This window comes from Etheostoma spectabile, chromosome 6, assembly GCF_008692095.1.
Source record: "Etheostoma spectabile isolate EspeVRDwgs_2016 chromosome 6, UIUC_Espe_1.0, whole genome shotgun sequence".
In the NCBI taxonomy this organism is placed as follows: Eukaryota; Metazoa; Chordata; class Actinopteri; order Perciformes; family Percidae; genus Etheostoma; species Etheostoma spectabile.
The window spans coordinates 23,519,489-23,538,517 of record NC_045738.1 but is presented as its reverse complement, the minus strand read 5'-3'; the positions used below and the strand labels follow the sequence as shown (position 1 = coordinate 23,538,517).

Below are 19,029 nucleotides of genomic sequence, written 5' to 3'. Positions count from 1 at the left end.
ATTTCATGGATTTCACAAATTTCAGTACGACAGGTATGCCGTAAACCGTTTACATCCGAGAATGAACGACTCAAATCTGCACTCGACATGCGTGCAGGCGCCATCTTGGAAAACCGGCATGACCAGTCGAACCACAAACGCTGTGTTTGAGTAACGTTACTGGTTGCACGCCGTTTGTCATGATTGGTTTCCAAGATGGCGCCCGCATGTAACCATGAAGGCTACTGTCTTTATAATCTTTTTAGTAAACCGTCTGTACACTTATGTAGAGACCTCATTAGGCTCCCGTTGAAGTGTGGTGCTATTTTGACCCTTGTCAGTGGTATAAAATAGCGAATTACCCAATGCCCTGAAAGCTAACGTTAGCAGCTAACCACCGGTTTGCGGGAGCTTGTGTCAAGCTAGAGACCCATTTGATTAGCATGAAAACAGATCCAAGAGAGCAATCGACTTGGTGCACATGTGTTATTAACGCCTAGGTTTATTTTGTGCCGGAATTGTCCTTTAAGCACCGGGTCTATTTTTCCAGAAATATTATTTTTGGGCATTTATTTAGGCCTTTATTTGATAGGATAGCTGAAGTCTTGAAAGGGGAGAGAGGGGGGGGGGAATGATGTGCAGCAAAGGGCTGCAGATCAGAATAAAACCAGCGGCCGCTCTGTCCATGGGGCGCAGGTCAACCAGCTGAGCTACCCAGGTGCCCCAGAAGTGTCAAAGTCACTTGTGAATGTATATTAATGCCTATATTCATTGGCCATTGATTTGATCTTATGATGCATTCAATTTGTTACTGACTTGACTTACTAGAGTGGCTACTCGCTCTGGAGCTAATCACTGTCACTCTTTCACTTATCCCTCGCTCTATCAACCCCCCCCCCCCCCCCCCCCACCCCCCCCCCCCCACACACACACACACACACACACACACACACACACACACACAAACACCCAACAGCGCAAAAGTGTAACCATCAGGCCACTTACGTTATTTGCACTACAAAGAGTGTATATATTTGTTATTATTTTTGATACAGTGCTTCATAAGCATTATTTAATTTTGCCCAGTTGTGGCCTATTGAATATAAGTTCCCAAAATATCTATGTTGTTATTTGTATCGATCCACTAGACATAACATCTACATACATGGCATCTGATTGGAGGTTAGTCTCACTTTGTCCCACAGCAACATTAAAAGAGTTTAGATGTGTGTAAAGTTTCTGTTAATAATGTGTTGTATTACGTGTCCATGCCATTATAATATTCAGATTTTTCATAAATAATTGAGCATGCACGTGTATTTTATCTTCCGTTAAAGAGGGGTGGAGGTGGGGTCACATTTGAGCATTTAAAAATGTACTTGAAAGTAACGCATTAGTTACTGTCTGAAGTAACAAGTTACTTTTAGAATTTGTAACGGAGTATCTAATTTAATTACATTCTGGAAGAAGTAACTGCAAGTAGTTACTTTTTAAAAGTAACTTGGCCAACACTGGCAATGACTGTGCGTAAGTTTCCTTATTATTATTATTATTTTGTCTTTAAATGCTTTGTAATCTTTGGGCACTGCAGTTTAAGCAAACCTCACTCAAACCAGATTAAATGGTGCATGTGTTGGGGACTATTTTCAGCTGCGTATTAATACTTGTTTGGTGCAAAATTGAGCAATTACATTACCAGAACGATGCATCAAAAAGAATCTCCATTGTGTTTATTGTAATGAAGAAACGTGCCGCCCAGTGCAACAGTTTGGCTCAAATAAAACGAATCAGGTTTTGGCTACACAGTAGTATCAATTAATTGTTGGCTTCATTATTTTCATTCGATATGTTGACAGTAAGGAAAATAAAGAATATCACCAGCATTATTTTTTTAGAATTCCCTGCTGACTGAACATTTACCAAACTAATGGATGTCTTGTAATTTACCCCTAATCTATGGACCATTTCCTTTCTGTGTTATTTTTGTGACACAGATAAATGTGCTGACTTCCTGTGAAAACTATTATCCTCTCTCCTGCTCCTGCTTGTAGCAGATCATTCATTGTGATGCTGAAAATCTGAAAAATCAAAGTACAGGCAACAATACTGGATGTCAGTCCCAGAACGTAAGGCCAACCCTCCAGTGATATACAGTTGCCGTTATTCAATGTGTCTAATAAGTTGTTAGTTTTTCATAAAATGAAGTACCCTTGGGGGAAAAAGGAGGCGATTTTCTCTCAGTAGTTGACATATCCACTAGTAATCCCATCCGTCTCCATCAACATTACTCGACACACACATCACAGTCGCACAACCGTGTACGGTTCTCCATCTATTCCGTTCATAGCTCCCCGCTGCAGTGTCTGTGTTAATGACCTCCTTTTCTTCCAACTAAACTACTTCCCGACTGGTCTCCTCCACTGCTTTGCTCTCATTTGACTAATTATGATCACGGAGAACGGTGTTGACAAATTCCTTTTGAAATCCATTAGTCTCGTGGCGTTGTTTAAACAATGTGCAAGTTAATGTCCATTGCTTTAATACCCCTGATTCACATTATAATAGCCGTCTGATAAATCAGGTTATCTGCGACACCTTCTACAGACCGCGAAGAGTGGAAATTAGGGAATTATTAACTATCCGTGGTGTTCTGCCGTGTCTGGGTGTGTTGGGGAGAAGGAGAGATGAGATGACAGAGGAGGAGGAGAGAGAGAGAGAGATAGAGGAGAGAGAGAAAAGTAGAGGCAATAATGGAGAGCAGAGATTTTATAGGGCTAGAGAACAGAGGGAAAAACAAGAGTAAGAAAGAGATAATAAGGAGCATGAAGAGCAGCAGGACTAAGTGACAGTAAATCAAACATTAAAGAAAAGCGATTGAGGGCAGAATATGGAAGAACATACTGCGGGAACACTAGTAGTGAACATTTAAGATTCCACTTTAACCCCTTGGCTACATTATCTCTCACTTTTTTTGATTTTAGATGTAAACTTAATATTACAAATATCGCACAACCTTTGGAAATGCTGCACAAAGCGGATGCAAAAATATGAATCATCAAAGTGATTTTTCATGGTCAGAGGCAAATGAATAGATTTAGAAACATCCACAGGGACAAATAGAAAGGCTTCCAACATGTGTGTTATACACGTATCATGTTATTACATTTTAATATACTGTAAATGTGTACTATTTTAAATATATATCTGGGTAGCGTCTGTGTGGTGGCATAAGTGGAGTGGAATTACAGCAGGAATAAAAAGACAAATCTATCTACAGAAAGTAATAAATCTATCTCTCCATCCATCCATCCAATCAGATTTGTATCAAATCCCAACAAGAGATATCTCAAGACACTTTACAGATAGAGTACACCACACTCTATAATTGACCGAGACCCAACAATTCCAGTAATTCCCAGTTTAATATGACAGTGTTGAGGAAAAACTTCCTTTTAGGATGAAACCTATCTATCTGGGAGGGGGGGGGGGGGGGGGGGGGGGGGGGGGGGGTGTTGTTTCAGGTACCGGTTAGAAACACTGCTAAGCAATTAACAAATATTTAACACTAGAGACTGGATTTTACAACTCTGGAAAGCTATTCCAGTGACAATTGCTTTCCTTTAATTGAGATGCTAGCAGAATTCGCGTGCTCCATTTACAGAGTGATCTACCAGGAATGTACGTGCATCTGATTGGCTAACCCACTACGTCGCCGAATGACATCACACACCGTAGAATGGTTTTTAAAGAGGCTTCTGTACGGTGGCCGACAAGGGGCAAACGCCCTGCAATTTAAGAAAACACATGCAAATGGACAAAACACAAGCAAATTAAGAAAACTACTTCATTAATTGGACAAAACATCTGTGCAGCACTTAGAAAACACGCTGCAAATACACACAACATGACCAAATACACAAACGCGCTGCAAGTACACACAACACAACCAAATATACAAATGCTGCAAATACAGAAGCGATGCAAAAAAAGCAGAAAGCTGCATCCAGATTACACAACGGAAGTTCTCCAGGCCTAGAGGGAGCGCTAAGTGGAACAGCTGGATCTTTTGCATGTGTTTTCTTAATTTGCAGGGCGTTTGCCCCTGTCGGCCACCGTACTTCTGAGTTGGCATGAAAAGAATGAGGAAGGGGCATTTTTTCACACGCAATGCCAATGTCGGAAGACCCTAATTTTGCAAAAGAGACTTGGACAGTAACCAGGTACACTATATGAAGTCCTGTCTCCTGATCAACCTTCTGATTCCCACTTCCTCCTCGGTCTTTCCAGAGGCGGACTTACCATTAGGCAAAGGTCGGCAATTGCCTTGGGCCCCGTAAAACTCATAAACTTGCCCGTCCGACACCGCCTACCAAGAGCCTGGGTCTGACCGAGGTTTCGGCCTAAAAGGAAGTTTTTCCTCGCCACTGTTGCACTGTTGCTTGCTCTGGAGGAGACTACTAGAACTGTTGGGTCCTTGTAAATTCTGGAGTGTGGTCTAGACTTACTCTATCTGTAAAGTGTCTTGAGATAACTCTTGTTATGAATTGATACTATAAATAAAATTGAATTGAAATAAACTTATGGTTACGATTTGTTGTCTTACTTTTCACCAATTAATTATATCTCTAAACATTGATACGCTAAAGTGCTATCCGATTGTTTAATTCATGAAACTCCCCCGAGTCCCCACTACATTGGACTATTCCATCATCCTACTGCGCAACTGCGTGTGTTTGTAAGCAAACGGCTCAGCATGCTGTAGGCTGGAGGCTACAGACGGTTGATAAAGAAAGCGAAAAGTGGTTCTGAAAAACGGAAGAAGCGGGAAGAAAGCGGAAAGTTTTTAGCAAAACTTCCAAAGGCAACAACCTTTTTCACGACGGCTACTGACAACACGAACATTACCGTTACTAAAGAGCAGCAAGAAGCCGGTGCTTGCGCTAGCGATGCTAGCGCTGATGAAGAGGAGCTACCCACCGGCAGTGTCAGCCCAGGTTGCTCTAGTGAAGACTGGAGAAAAGTTACAAGTATGTCTTAATAATAATAAATGAGGACTGAAAAGGGGGAGAACAAGGGTTGTGGAGGGCCCCATGCCTTTGTTTGCCTTAGGCCTCAAAATGACTAAATCCGCCCCTGGGTCTTTCCCCTCATCTTTGACTAAATCCTGTCTGCTTCCTCTGCTCTTCCTCCTCTTCCAACTGTCCCAACTCCTTCCTCTTCCACTCAACACCCGCTGAAGAGAGAGCATGTTAGTAGCCTGTGTTGTCTGGGGGGGGGGGGGGGATTAGATACATAGGCCTGATTAGCTGCTTGTTTACCTACCGGCAATGCCACGATCACCACCACAGGGCTTCAAGGGCAACACCGGTGGATCATCTCCTCACACACACCCAAACACACACACACACACACACAATAAAACAGCTAACTGACACACTGTGTTGGTGCTCTGGTGTGAACGTGTGAGAGTGTCTGTCTGTCTGTGTGTGTGTGTGTGTGTATGTGTGTGTGTGGTTTGAGTGCCATCGTGCCCCCATTGAGTCGCCCACCATGGCACAAGGCTCTTAATTAAAAGGAGTGTGTGTGTGTGTTCTTCTGCGGGCGGAGCAGCTGGCAGGAGGCGCCGAGGCCAGAGAACATCTGCAGGAGGCCGCAACTCGCACACACACACACACACGCACACACACACACACACACACTAATGCACATACACACATACACACACACACACACACACACACCTAAGCACACAACCACAAACACATCATCATCGCCAGTTGGCGACTGAATTCACACCCCCACGAACACAAAAATACACACTTGCGAGCACACGCGCAGACCCGTTGAACGCTGCCATCGCCACTGCCGCCATACCAGTGGGACGGTCACCATGGCAACCCAGGACTGGTCATGTCACCCTGGTTTAGTGAGACGGGTGACAGCAGGAGGGAGAGTGAGAGATAGGCAGGCGACAAAAAGAGCAAAAGACAAAGACAGAGCGCGAGGGGCATTAAATACCCTCCACAATGCTCGTTTTGAAACAAAAGGGGAGAGAGAAAGATTGAGACGGAGAGAGAGAGAGAGAGAGAGAGAGAAAGAGTTAGAGAGAATCCAATGGAGTCCCATCCGACGAGCAGCTCTGGATGTGGGGAGGTCAGCAGCTTTGAACACTTCAGACGCACCACAGGACCCTCAGTAGTCAGTCTCCTTTTTCAATAAGTAAAGAGGAGCTGTATAGTTGTGTAACACACACACACACACACACACACACACACACACACACACACACACACACACACACGTTATGTCGTCATGTTGATAGAAAGTGGAAAGCAGAGAGGGATTCTGTCCTTGCTATGGGGCAAAGGCTCCAGCTCAGGGAAAAGGATTAAAGGATCATATCAGCCTTGGGAGTTTTCTTTGTCTCCTGCTGCTACCTGTATGTCAGAAATGGATCTGCGTTGTCCTTCGCGTCACGGGGACTTGTTTGGTTTTTTGTGACGCGTTCGAGTGCAGGATGGGTTTTGGGACCCCGAAGGGCGAGGCCCCCGCCATTTCACGTGAAATGGCATCACATAGTGAGTCACCGGGGACCCGGAGCTCAACACAAGGGTTAACATCAAGTGGTTTTGCCTCTGGCCCCTCATGACGTGAAACTATGTCTCTTATTTCAACATCCATAAATCGTTACCACATTAATTACAGATGTGTGTGCATTCCCCCAAACAAGCCCGTCACAAAGTGCCATTCATCTGATTGTTGCCACTTTTTTTTAAAATTCGGACACAAATACTATCTAAATAATGCAAAACAGTTTTTACTCACCCTTGAAACGTCTATTTCTGTTGATTATTATAATGCTGTGTTTCGGATGGATATGAATGCACTTTCCCCTACATCTACTTATATTTCAATTATGAGAAATATTACGCTGACAATAACACTGGTGCATCACATTGAAAAGCTGGTGTCAGAATTTTCTTCCCTGTGGGAGAAATAAATGTTAACATGAGCAACTGTTATGCGTTTCCCTGAAAGATGAAGTGAGATACGGACTACCAATCATCTAGTCCATGGCCTCATTTGTTTACAGTAATTGCACCGGGGTAGCACTATTAATGGCATAATGATGTTTAAAGATGGGGCACGGAGCACCTTTAAATCATCTTCTGTTTGGTGTTTTGCATGGACGTTCCATCAGGGCGTTACACAACAGAGGGATGGGCTTATTAGCTGCTGATTTGTCAGAGAAATAAGCTCATTCATTAATAAAAAAAAAACTTGAGTCGTGTCAAAGTGTTTTAGGAGGCATTTAGAGGTCAGGGATGAGTATTTTTTGGTTTAAATTTCATAAAAAGACAAAAGGTTGGCAGTGAAGAAGACTCTCGAAAAACGGTCAATAGCACCAGTGTGACCTCTTGAGTCTCTAACTGTCTGAGCATGAATTATGAAATGGTCCATAACCACAAAGGTAAGGACACACAAACACGTATTGCCGTGAACAGACCGCTACATACTAGCAGTAGCGTGTGTATTTCCGTCCTTCAGGAAAAATGCGGCTTTTTTTCTTAAAAAATGCAATGGAATATGGATATTTATGCAGTTTTATGTGATGAAATTGCGGGAACTTGGTTTGATGAAAAAGAGACTTGTCTTGTCGCGTAATTACGGTACGTCACTTCATAACGTTCCCATGGCAACAGGGGGAATTGGCTGCTCTCGTGTGAAGTAAACGCAACATTTTTTTTAACTTTGTGACTTTTTTTGCACGCAAAACGCGGCGATTATGAAATCCCGCGAGGGCCGCGTCATTTTGCGTGGAAATCGCAATTTATAGAGCGTATTTGAAAAAACGCAGCCCCCGCGTAAATATGGGATCACATGATCACGATTTTTTCTGGAGGGAGCGTCAGTCTCAGCATGTGGGAATGAGTGTGTTCATACAGTACATGTGTAGCCTTGTTAGTCTGCATGAGGATACATACATGTGTGGTTTTACGTTCATGCATGTGTGTGTGTGTGTGTGTGTGTGTGAGAGAGAGATGTGACATGCGATTTACGCATATTCATTAATCAATATTTGTGCGCCATGGGCTGTTCTATACAGTATCGATTTGCAGCCAGAGCCTAGAGTACAGGCGCTTGACACTTGACCCCAATAAAACAATAATATGCCTCCATAAAAAACTATGTGTTGCCAGTCTGCAGTGAGTGAGTGAGCAGCTCCAACCAAATATGACGAGAGTGACTGCCTCGGCGCTCATTTTACTGCCAATAAGGACCTAGGTCCTTTTTAGGGATCCTATTAGGAAAAACAGGACTCCTACTCAATAGAGTTGCAAAGTAGCAGGAATTCTTTCAGGCGTGCAGAAGTTAGAGTAATGTTCATGTTCAATAAAAAAAAATAAAAAAAAACATTAGGTGACTGCTAGATGGAGCACTTCCAATGCCGAAACACCCCTAGTTAAATCGTCTGTACAAAACTTTAAAAAGTAAAAAAAAAAAGCTGTGTGGAGGACTGTGCCCGGATAGCACAGTTGGTAAAGCGGGCGCTCATATATAAAGGATTGTCCTGTCATGTCAATAAAGACCTAAAATGTCCCAAAAACAAAACAAAAAAAATTGGAGAGAAGTTAACTACGCATGTAAAATATTGCAGTTACTGAGCTTAAAATGTTGTTTGCACTGCTAATGTCAAACATTGTAAGAACATTTAGTTTACATCAGTTCACTTTTCAGATTCTGGTTCAGCTTTGGATGAATTTGGCGACTACGGTGCAGCGCTATGCCATTAAGAGTTTTGTTCACATCGGTGTATGTGATATAGGAGGGGCCAGAGCCGAGCTGCACCAATCACATCGGAGTATCTGAAATAGGCGGGGCCAGAGGCGAGCTGCACCAATCACATTGGAGTATCTGATATAGGCGGGGCCAGAGGCGAGCTGCACCAATCACATCGGAGTATCTGATATAGGAGGGGCCAGAGGCGAGCTGCACCAATCACATCGGTGTATGTGATATAGGAGGGGCCAGAGGCGAGCTGCACCAATCACATCGGAGTATCTGATATAGGAGGGGCCAGAGGCGAGCTGCACCAATCACATCGGTGTGTGTGATAAAGGAGGGGCCAGAGGCGAGCTGCACCAATCACATCGGAGTATCTGATATAGGCGGGGCCAGAGGCAAACTGCACCAATCACATCGGAGTATCTGATATAGGAGGGGCCAGAGGCGAGCTGCACCAATCACATCGGTGTGTGTGATAAAGGAGGGGCCAGAGGCGAGCTGCACCAATCACATCGGTGTGTGTGATAAAGGAGGGGCCAGAGGCGAGCTGCACCAATCACATCGGAGTATCTGATATAGGCGGGGCCAGAGGCAAACTGCACCAATCACATCGGTGTATCTGACAAAGTAACACCAACATGTTCCTATGTTGTACAAATAACAAGGTCACATGAGAGGCAGCCATCTTGTAACCACATACTAACTGGAAAGTATATTCTCTGTAAATAGGAACATGCTGGCATTATTTTGTCACTTATTGGGACCAGTAGCTAGAACCAGTTACCTGCAGGGTCTGTGCTAGGCTAAGCTAATGCTGGGGGCGTCACACAGAGCTACAGCATGCAGGGAGATGAGAAGGGTGTGTATGGACTTGTCTAACTCTGGGGGTAACGGTGAATAACCTAAAGTCCCAATAAGTCAACTATACCTCAACTATAACAGGCCTATTCTAAATATTGGGTGTCAAAATGTCTTGATGTTTTCTCACTCTCTTATTTTTGTATTCCGTCCAAGTCTGTAAAATTTGAAGAAAGAGTTTAAGCTCTTCAATCTGCAGGGCGAAACAGAAAAAAATGACACAATGCGAGCAATGCAACTGAAGCACTGGTATGAATATGTGAAGATTGGCTGGAGAAGAAAATCTGTGTTGTTGCCATTAAATACCATAGAAACATGTTTTAATTCATTACATACTTACATAGAAGATCATAATGAGGATATAATCTGTGTGTGTACACAGTGTGTGTACAGGCATGTGTGTGTGAGTGTGTGTTTGCGTGTGTGTGAGTAATAAAGTGATAAAAACATGCTCTGGTTCCAGCCAAATTCAGCATTAATGATGGATTGAGATCAGCTCTAGCTATGGGATCAAATACGCTGTCTGCTAAATAATGTAGCGTACAGGGCCAATGACTGTCCCACATGGACCAGAGAGAGAGAGAGAGAGAGAGAGAGAGAGAGAGAGAGAGAGAGAGAGAGATGCTGGTAACCCAACGTATAGAAGGTACTGTAAGTATGTCAGCAACCGCTGTTAAATACTCTGGGGCTGGAGGAAGGATCACTTCCAAATATATACAGTATTTATATGTTTGTGTGTGTATGTGTGTGTGTGTGCTTGCGTGCGCGCCAGGGCACATTTGAGGTTGTGTGCGTGCACGTAGAGACGAATGCGCGTTAGTGTTCGGGACCACGTCGGCAATGTGTGTCACTCATCAATAATGCACGGCTCTTGGTTCTCGCCTCTTCAAAGCTAGCGACGCTCTAGTGTTCCACATAATTAACTCGCTCTCTAATGCACACGCACACACACACGCACACGCACACACACAGCTAAATACAGATGAGGAAACAGCAGACAAATACACAGATATAAATGAGCTCAAATTCTAAGACAGCCATGAATATTCAAGCAAAAACACTTCTTTTTATTATGCGATTGTGGTCGCAAATGACCAAAATGTACAGTATTTAGTCCAAACTGCCGACACTGTTCAATCATCTGTTGAGGAAAGGGGCATTGCAACCTTTGGATTAGGAGATGGTTGTTATTTGTAAAATTTGGAGATTACAAGACCTCGAGGTGTCTCAATTTCTTCACATATGCTTGTTGAAAATGAATTTAAGAAAGAACAGCTAAACAAAAAGAGCCCAAAGGCCCTTTTTATTGTAGCTTTGCTTCTGATAACATTGATACAATTGTCTTTTTTTTATCTCACAGGACAGATGACACATTGGACCTGAGTTGTTCCCAAGCTTGTTTGTGGTGCAGGTGGACTGTGTTGTATATCACGGCAAAGTCCTTTTTAACATACAAACTGAGTCTAACTAAAATTAAATTAAATAAATATATTGCCACTGAATATAACAGAAATCTATCTGAATGTCTGAATTGATAAACGCCTTTTGTGGGTGTGGTTGTGTGTGTGTGTGTGTGTGTGTGTGTGTGTGTGTGTGTGGTGTGTGTGTGGTGTGTGGTGTGTGTGTGTCATCCAATCTACTTCCCACTTGGTTTCCTGGGTACCCAATGAACTTTGGATTTTGGAACAATTTGGATATTGGATCTTAAAAATCAAACTAAACTAAAAAGGCCAAACAATGAGCAGCTGGGGCAGCACGCAGCAGACTGTTGACACCCTCTGGACAGAGGCGGGGGGGGGGGGGGGGGGGGGGTTGGAGACCTGTGAAACTATCTCGGAGCTAGGACTACTCCTAACTTATAACACAAATACCATTACCCCCTCAAATCAAATCCATATTTTAACGTTAAACCTGTGTGAATGATGTAAATGAACACCTCTGCCTCGTTATCAATAATACGAGACAACACCCCCGTCATTAAATGCTGACTGTGGTGATATCAACATGCAATATCTTCGACAAAAAAGAAAACACTAAAATGTTTTTCGCCCCCTTCTCTCTCTACACACCCATACGCACACCATTTATTATGTCCACATGAAGAAAAATGGTACAGGGACACACATATTACAGATGCAGTACAATAAAAAAAGGAAACTCATGGGTCTTCACAATATCACTTAATAAGCACAGCACTCAGTTCTTAAGCTGTGTGCTCAAAATGTGTTGCATGCATGCAGGGAGTTGTCGTTTGGGGAAGAATTCTGTTAAGAAGAGGCTTTTTCATATCCTGCCCTATGTATCGCTGACTCTTTTATTGTTTTCTCTGCTTTTTAAAGCTGTCTCACAGCTTTGCACTTCATGCTCAGGGCAATTTCAAATATGCAAATATCTACAGTGTCTTGAGAAGGTTTACACACTCATGCTAAAGATCATTAAAAAGAGGCATAAAAAAACATCTTTTGGAAATTGATCTTAATGCCTTAATTCAAAAAATTTAGAAAAAAACAACCTTTTAAGGACACCAATTGTCTTTGTGAATAAACAATGTATTGTAAATTAATAAATGGTCATACCCCTCACCATAGCTAGAGTTTGGCATGGAGAACTTTCCATAAGATCATCTCTCAATGCAAATCAAACCAGCTATTAAGCTAACTGAAAAAAAAAACATGCCAATCTCTAGGTATGGTGAAGGGTATGTCAAAAGTCAAAATCAAAGTCTGCTTTATTGTCAATTTCTTTACATGTCAAGACATACAAAGAGATCGAAATTACGTTGCCCTCTATCCCACGGTGTAGACAAGACATATTTTACCAATTAGGTCCACAGACGAACATAACATTCAAGTAAACAATATAAAAAGTAAAAATAAAAATAAAAATAAGAAGGCACATACAATGAAGAAAATAAGAGTAGCAAAATTTGAATTGAGAATGTGCAATTGTGCATACAGTAGACAGTCAATGTAATAGTGCAAAAGTCAGGCCAATAAATGGCTGAGGTAGTTCCGCAAGTGGCATAATGGTGCAAGTTATGTAAGAGCAGCAGAAGTGTGTTCAGAAGTGTTTTCAGGTCAACAGGACAACAAGTTGCAAAGTGTGCAAGTATACAAGTGGAGTAGTGCAAGTGGAGTAGTGCAAGTCAGCCATTGTGGGTCCAAAAGTCCAGGATGTTATGTAACTGAGGGTGGAGGGGGGCTGGAGAGAGTTCAGCATCCTAACAGCCTGGTGTATGAAGCTGTTGGTGGGTCTGGTGGTGCGGGAGCGCAGGCTTCTGGACCTCTTCCCAGAGGGCAGTTGATCCAACAAATGGTGAGCGGGGTGACTGGCATCACTCACAATTGTGGTGGCCTTGCGGGCGAGGTGGGAGGTGTAAATGTCCTTCAGGGAGGGGGAGTGAAGCACCAATAATCCTTCCAGCTGTGTTCACTATGCGCTGCAGGGCTTTCCTGTTGCACTCAGTGCAGCTTCCGCCCCACACAGCAACACAGCTGGAGAGGACGCTCTCAATGGGGCCTCGGTAGAACGTGGTCCTGATGGCTGGTGGAGCCCCTACTCGCCTGAGTTTCCGCAGGAAGTACAGGCGGCGCTGAGCTTTCTTCGCCAGTGACGCAGTGCTGGTGGTCCAGGAGAGGTCTTCACTGATGTGCACCCCCAGGAATTGTGATGATATGGGGGGGGGGCTATTATAATTCCAAAGGCCAAGGGAACTTTATCAGGATGCATAGTATCCTGATCCATGAAACAACTGGCCTTTAATAATAAAAATCTGCCTGACTCTATGGGAATTTAACATAGGGGGGTGTATACTTATGCCCCCTGTATTTTAAGGAAGAACATTTATTTATTTATTTACAATATATTATTTATTCACAAAGAAAATTGGTGTCCTTAAAAGGCTGGATTTTCCTAAATATTTTTAATTGAGGCATTAAGATCTATTTCCAAAAGATGTTTTTTTTTTATTCCTCTTTTTAATCAACTTTAGCACGGGGGTGTAAACTTTCTCAAGCCACTGTATATTTATTTTAATAACACACACACACACACACACACACACAGAGTCCGGTTCTGGTTGTTGATTAACGGAGATATGTGCCGATTAGCTCTCATAACTGTCTAATTTTAATTTTAATTGTGATATTTTGTCTATATATCCTCTGTCAGGTAAAGGTACTAGCACAATGTCTTCCTCTTATGTAGAAGTACACTGTAAGTCAGTAGTAGGTTATACAGTGGAGTTGCATATTAAGTCATTTTGGGGTATAATTTGGTTTTGAAGAATTCTATAAGCAGTAATACCACTGGTCAAGCAAACAGGCACTGTACTAGTCATATTTAAAAATATAAAATATCACAAGGTTTATCCTTTAACTTCTAGGCACCTTGAATACCGAATAAATGTGGCTGACAAAGAAGTAGAAGATTGTGTTTTTGAGGAGTTTATATCCAGGATGAGCTAACCATGTTCTCTTTTACAAGTGGCATGTTATGAAGAGGAAGAAGAGCGTGACATACGTATGCAGCGCAGATATGAACACACAAATGCAGACGCACAGAAATAAGCACCAAAAAGTAACAGCGAGCAAACTAAATAATGTCTTAACCCTTATGTCGTCCTCGGGTCAAATTGACCCGTTGTCCTACATCAATGTTCTTTTTAATTCCCCAAAATAACATGATTGATTCCACACAACGCTGTTTGCCAAGTACACATCTCTACTTTCATTAATTTTGGGGCGTCTTATTCAATTTTATAGCATTTGAAAACAAATGGAAGTGGTTTTAAAATAGTATTGAGTAAAAGTTGACATATTCCAGTCTGTAATTATCCATCAACATCCATTCCTTTAATTTTAGTCTCAATAATTCCTAATTTCTGCTTTTCCTCACTCAAACATTAGGTGTAATTTCCTATAAATGAGGTTTATTGACCATAAATTCCAATAACTTCCAAATAATTGTAAAAAAGTAGAAGTTAATAAGTTGGTGTAATGTATTAAAAAAAAGTGACAAAAAACATCAAAACTGTTGAAAAAAAGAGACAAAAACAGAAGAAAAATTGAAAACAATCATACAAAGCCTGGCGATTTTCAATTTTGACGGGAAGACAACACAAGGGTTAAAAGCTACAATCTGCTTTTTGGATTCAAATATGAGTGAAAATCGTCGAGTCAAGAGTTGTCACGCGCCAAGACTGACTCCTTTACAGTTTACAGAACACATATCAACGAGGTGTGACGACACCACGAGCACGACGCCCTGCCGTTCAGTAGCATTTAAAGCCAATCTCAGTTCCTTTCTAATGGGAAAAGCGAAATGAAGACAGAGGCTGACATGTGATCGTTATTCAGGGAAAAGTAAATGGCTAATAAATCAAGCAAGAAATGCAATTATGGCCATGATACAGGTTTTTTTGGGGTGTTTTTTTTCCCTCTGTTGAGCTTTTATTGAAATGGATTAAAATAGTCAGAACGACAGGGTGGCGAAGATCTATTTTCTGACAATTGTGCGCTTTGAAATTGGGCTTCAGCGAGGAGACAGACAGACCGACTCACATCTGCACACGCGTACACACACACAAACACACACACACACACAAGAAGTGAGTGGTGTTGATGCCAGCTTGGAGTGATGGTAATATCAGAGACTGGAGGAGCTGCTAATGAACAGTGCGGAGGGGAAGAAAGGCTCCAGCTCAATCCACTAATTGCCTTAAAAGCTTTTCATACAATTTACCCTGTCAACAGAGATGGTTGTGCTGTGTGTGTGTGTGTGTGTGTGTGTGTGTGTGTGTGTGTGTGTGTGTGTGTGTGTGTGTGGGAGGTTGGGATGTGGGATAAGAAAAAGAGATAATTCTGAGAAAAACATATTGTAAGAAAGCGAAAATGCACAATGGTTTCACACCTACGCAGGCCCAATCAGACACACAGTCTTACACACACACACACACACACACACCCAGACGTCTTATTTAGTTGAAGCCAGTAGCATTTAAAACTACATTTCACACACCTACAGGTTTTTTTTTACGAGTGCTATGACCATTTTTTCAATACTTAGAATACAATTTTCCTAAACTCTTAACGCACCAACACACAACTGGTAAAAGGGTTAACTTTATGCTCCAAATCATTGTACACTAAACTCCAACATTAATTTCCAAAATAAATAAATACACTAACGCAATACACCATGTCTACTAAAACACTGCAAACTGGTCTCAAAATCAGATCATTCTTCCAAAACACAAACACATGTTCTCTCCCAAAAGGAACATTTAGTCAATCTTAGCCCAATGTCATAAAAACACTAATATCAGATGGAATTAATGCATGCATTTTGTTTCTTTTGCTGCAGAAATGAATGAGCCATAAATGAATGAGCCATCTCAGCTTTATAAGTAGCTTTATAGAATGTGTCACCTCCCGATGTAAGTCGAGTGCAGCTGTGAGTCGAGCACTTTGCGATAAGTAGCGTATGAGATGCTACCGAGAGACTTCTGTAATGTCAATACAGTAAAAATGGACCCACGTAACGAAGTTGGTTCACTGTTGGCTACAAGTTAGCATGAAACACAACAAAGGCTGTCAGTGGAATGGTGTTTTGAGCTAACGTTAGCAACCAAACAATCATAGATTTTTTATACTCTATTCAAAATATATGACTATATCTCTTTGTTAGTGTGTTTTATATATATATATATATATATATATATTAATACACTCCCGGCCACTTTATTAGGTACCCCATGCTAGTAACGGGTTGGACCCCCTTTTGCCTTCAGAACTGCCTCAATTCTTCGTGGCATAGATTCACAAGGTGCTGGAAGCATTCCTCAGGGAGTTTGGTCCATATTGACATGATGGCATCACACAGTTCGCAGATTTGTCGGCTGCACATCCATGATGCGAATCTCCCGTTCCACCACATCCCAAAGATGCTCTATTGAATTGAGATCTGGTGACTGTGGAGGCCATTTGAGTACAGCGAACACATTGTCATGTTCAAGAACCAGTCTGTGATGATTCCAGCTTTTGACATGGCGCATTATCCTGCTGAAAGTAGCCATCAGAAGTTGGGTACATTATGGTCATAAAGATGGACATGGTCAGCAACAATACTCAGTTAGGCTGTGGCGTTGCAACATGCTCAATTGGTACCAAGGGCCCAAAGAGTGCCAAGAAAATATTCCCCACACCATGACACCACCACCACAGCCTGAACCTTGATACAGGCAGGATGGATCCATGCTTTCATGTTGTAGACGCCAAATTCTGACCCTACCATCCGACTGTCGCAGCAGAAATCGAGACTCATCAGACCAGGCAACGTTTTCCAATCTTCTATTGTCCAATTTCGATGAGCTTGTGCAAATTGTAGTCTCAGTTTCCTGTTCTTAGCTGAAAGGAGTGGCACCCGATGTGGTCTTCTGCTGCTGTAGCCCATCGCCTCAAAGTTCGACGTACTGTGCGTTCAGAGATGCTCTTCTGCCCACCTTGTGTTGTAACGGGGGTTATTTGAGTCACTGTTGCCCTTCTATCAGCTCAAACCAGTCTGGCCATTCTCCTCTGACCTCTGGCATCACAAGGCATTTCCGTCCACAGAACGGCCGCTCACTGGATGTTTTTTCTTTTTCGGACCATTCTCTGTAAACCCTAGAGATGGTTGTGCGTGAAAATCCCAGTAGATTACAGTTTCTGAATACTCAGACCACCCTTCTGCACCAACATCATGCCACGTTCAAAGTCACTCAAATCACCTTTCTTCCCCATACGATGCTCGGTTTTGAACTGCAGGAGATTCTCTTGACCATGTCTACATGCCTAAATGCACTGAGTTGCCGCCATGTGATTGGCTGCTTAGAAATTAAGTGTTACGACAGTTGGACAGGGTACCTAATAAAGTGGCCGGTGAGTGTATAATATATATAGTGCTAAGTGCTAACTGAGTCACTGTGCTGCCACCGTGCACATACGGTATATATATTTTCCTATGCATGTGAATGGTGCCTTTACAATGTTATTTTTATTTTCCAAAAGCAGAACCCCCCCCACACACACACACACACACACACACACACACACACACACACCACACACACACACACACACACACACACACACACACACACCACACACACACACACACACACACACACACACAGCACACACACACACACACACACACACACAGCCATAGCAGAGCCACACCCATGTTAGTAGTGTTGCTCGATTGTAATGAAGCATCAACCGAAAGAAGTTGTCTCCGTCTGTGTTTGAACAGACACACCTGGGGCCACGTTGGAAACCAGAATCAGCTTTAATACAGTCCTAATCTAGTCCTCACTAGCAAGATTACAATCATTTCACTGGAGTTACCGTTATAATTGCTTGCGTCATCAATACTGAATTCAGTCTAATTGGATGGGAATATACAGTAGCCTACTGTACGTTACACACCATTACAAGATGACTCGACAGATTTGGCGGCAAACCATTGCGGCTTGATGGCGCTAACGTTAGCACATAGCATGGACGGCAACATGATTGAAAATGAAGAAAACAGAGATCAGAGAGATTCGGCAGACAAGCAGCAAGACATTCCCATCATCCTCGGCCTTATCTGAGAGAGATGTTTGAGATATCAACATCAGCAATGACTCCTGGCCAATGGGGGACTTCTTAACCCTCATGTTGTCCTCGGGTCAAATTGACCCATTTTTCTATATCAATGTTCTTTTTAATTTCTCAAAATAACATGATTGATTCCACACAACGTTCTTTGGCAAGTACAAATCTCTACTTTCATTAATTTTGGGGCGTCTTATGCAATTATATAGCATCAAAAACAAATTTGAAGTGTTTTTGAAATAGCATTGAGTAAAAGTTGACATATTCCAGTCTGTGATTATCCATCAACATCCATTCCTTTCATTTTAGTCTCAATAATTCCTAATTTCTGCTTTTCTAACTCAAACATTAGGTATAATTTCTTATAAATAGGGTTTGTTGAGCATAAATTCCAAAAATAACTGTAAAACTAAAGTTAATAAGTTAGTGCTACGTAGTGTTGAAACCATCAAAAGAAAGGGACAAAAACGTATGGAAAAGTTGAAAACATAGATAAAAAACGTCAACTAAAGTGTTGATTTTCAATTTTGACGGGAAGACAACTCGAGAGTTAAAGCAAATCAGCATTTCTTTTGCAACAGCTGGTCAGGCAGTATGCTTTTTTTCATCCAATACAGATATGCAATCGCGTGAAACACCTGTACCTCCATTCAGGCCTAAAAACACTGGACGCATGACACATCAACATTGGAAAAAAAGTAAAAAGTGTTAAAAAAAAAAGGGCCCAAAACGTAAGAAAAAGTCAAAAACATTGATAAAAAGCGTCAAC

General features: G+C 42.1%; 1 protein-coding gene and 1 long non-coding RNA gene across 5 annotated transcripts in view; one reads left to right on the top strand and one right to left on the bottom strand.

The window, feature by feature from the left end:
• LOC116690704 (uncharacterized) overlaps window positions 1-10,407 on the top strand; it is a 17,608-nt gene extending 7,201 nt beyond the window's left edge. Inside the window, exon 3 of the long non-coding RNA XR_004332335.1 lies at window positions 10,397-10,407. This is a non-coding gene — a long non-coding RNA (uncharacterized LOC116690704). The remainder of the gene's footprint in view (window positions 1-10,396) is intronic.
• Window positions 1-19,029, bottom strand: part of LOC116690692 (furin-like protease kpc-1) — a 298,529-nt gene that overhangs the window by 164,660 nt on the left and 114,840 nt on the right. The window lies entirely within an intron of this gene.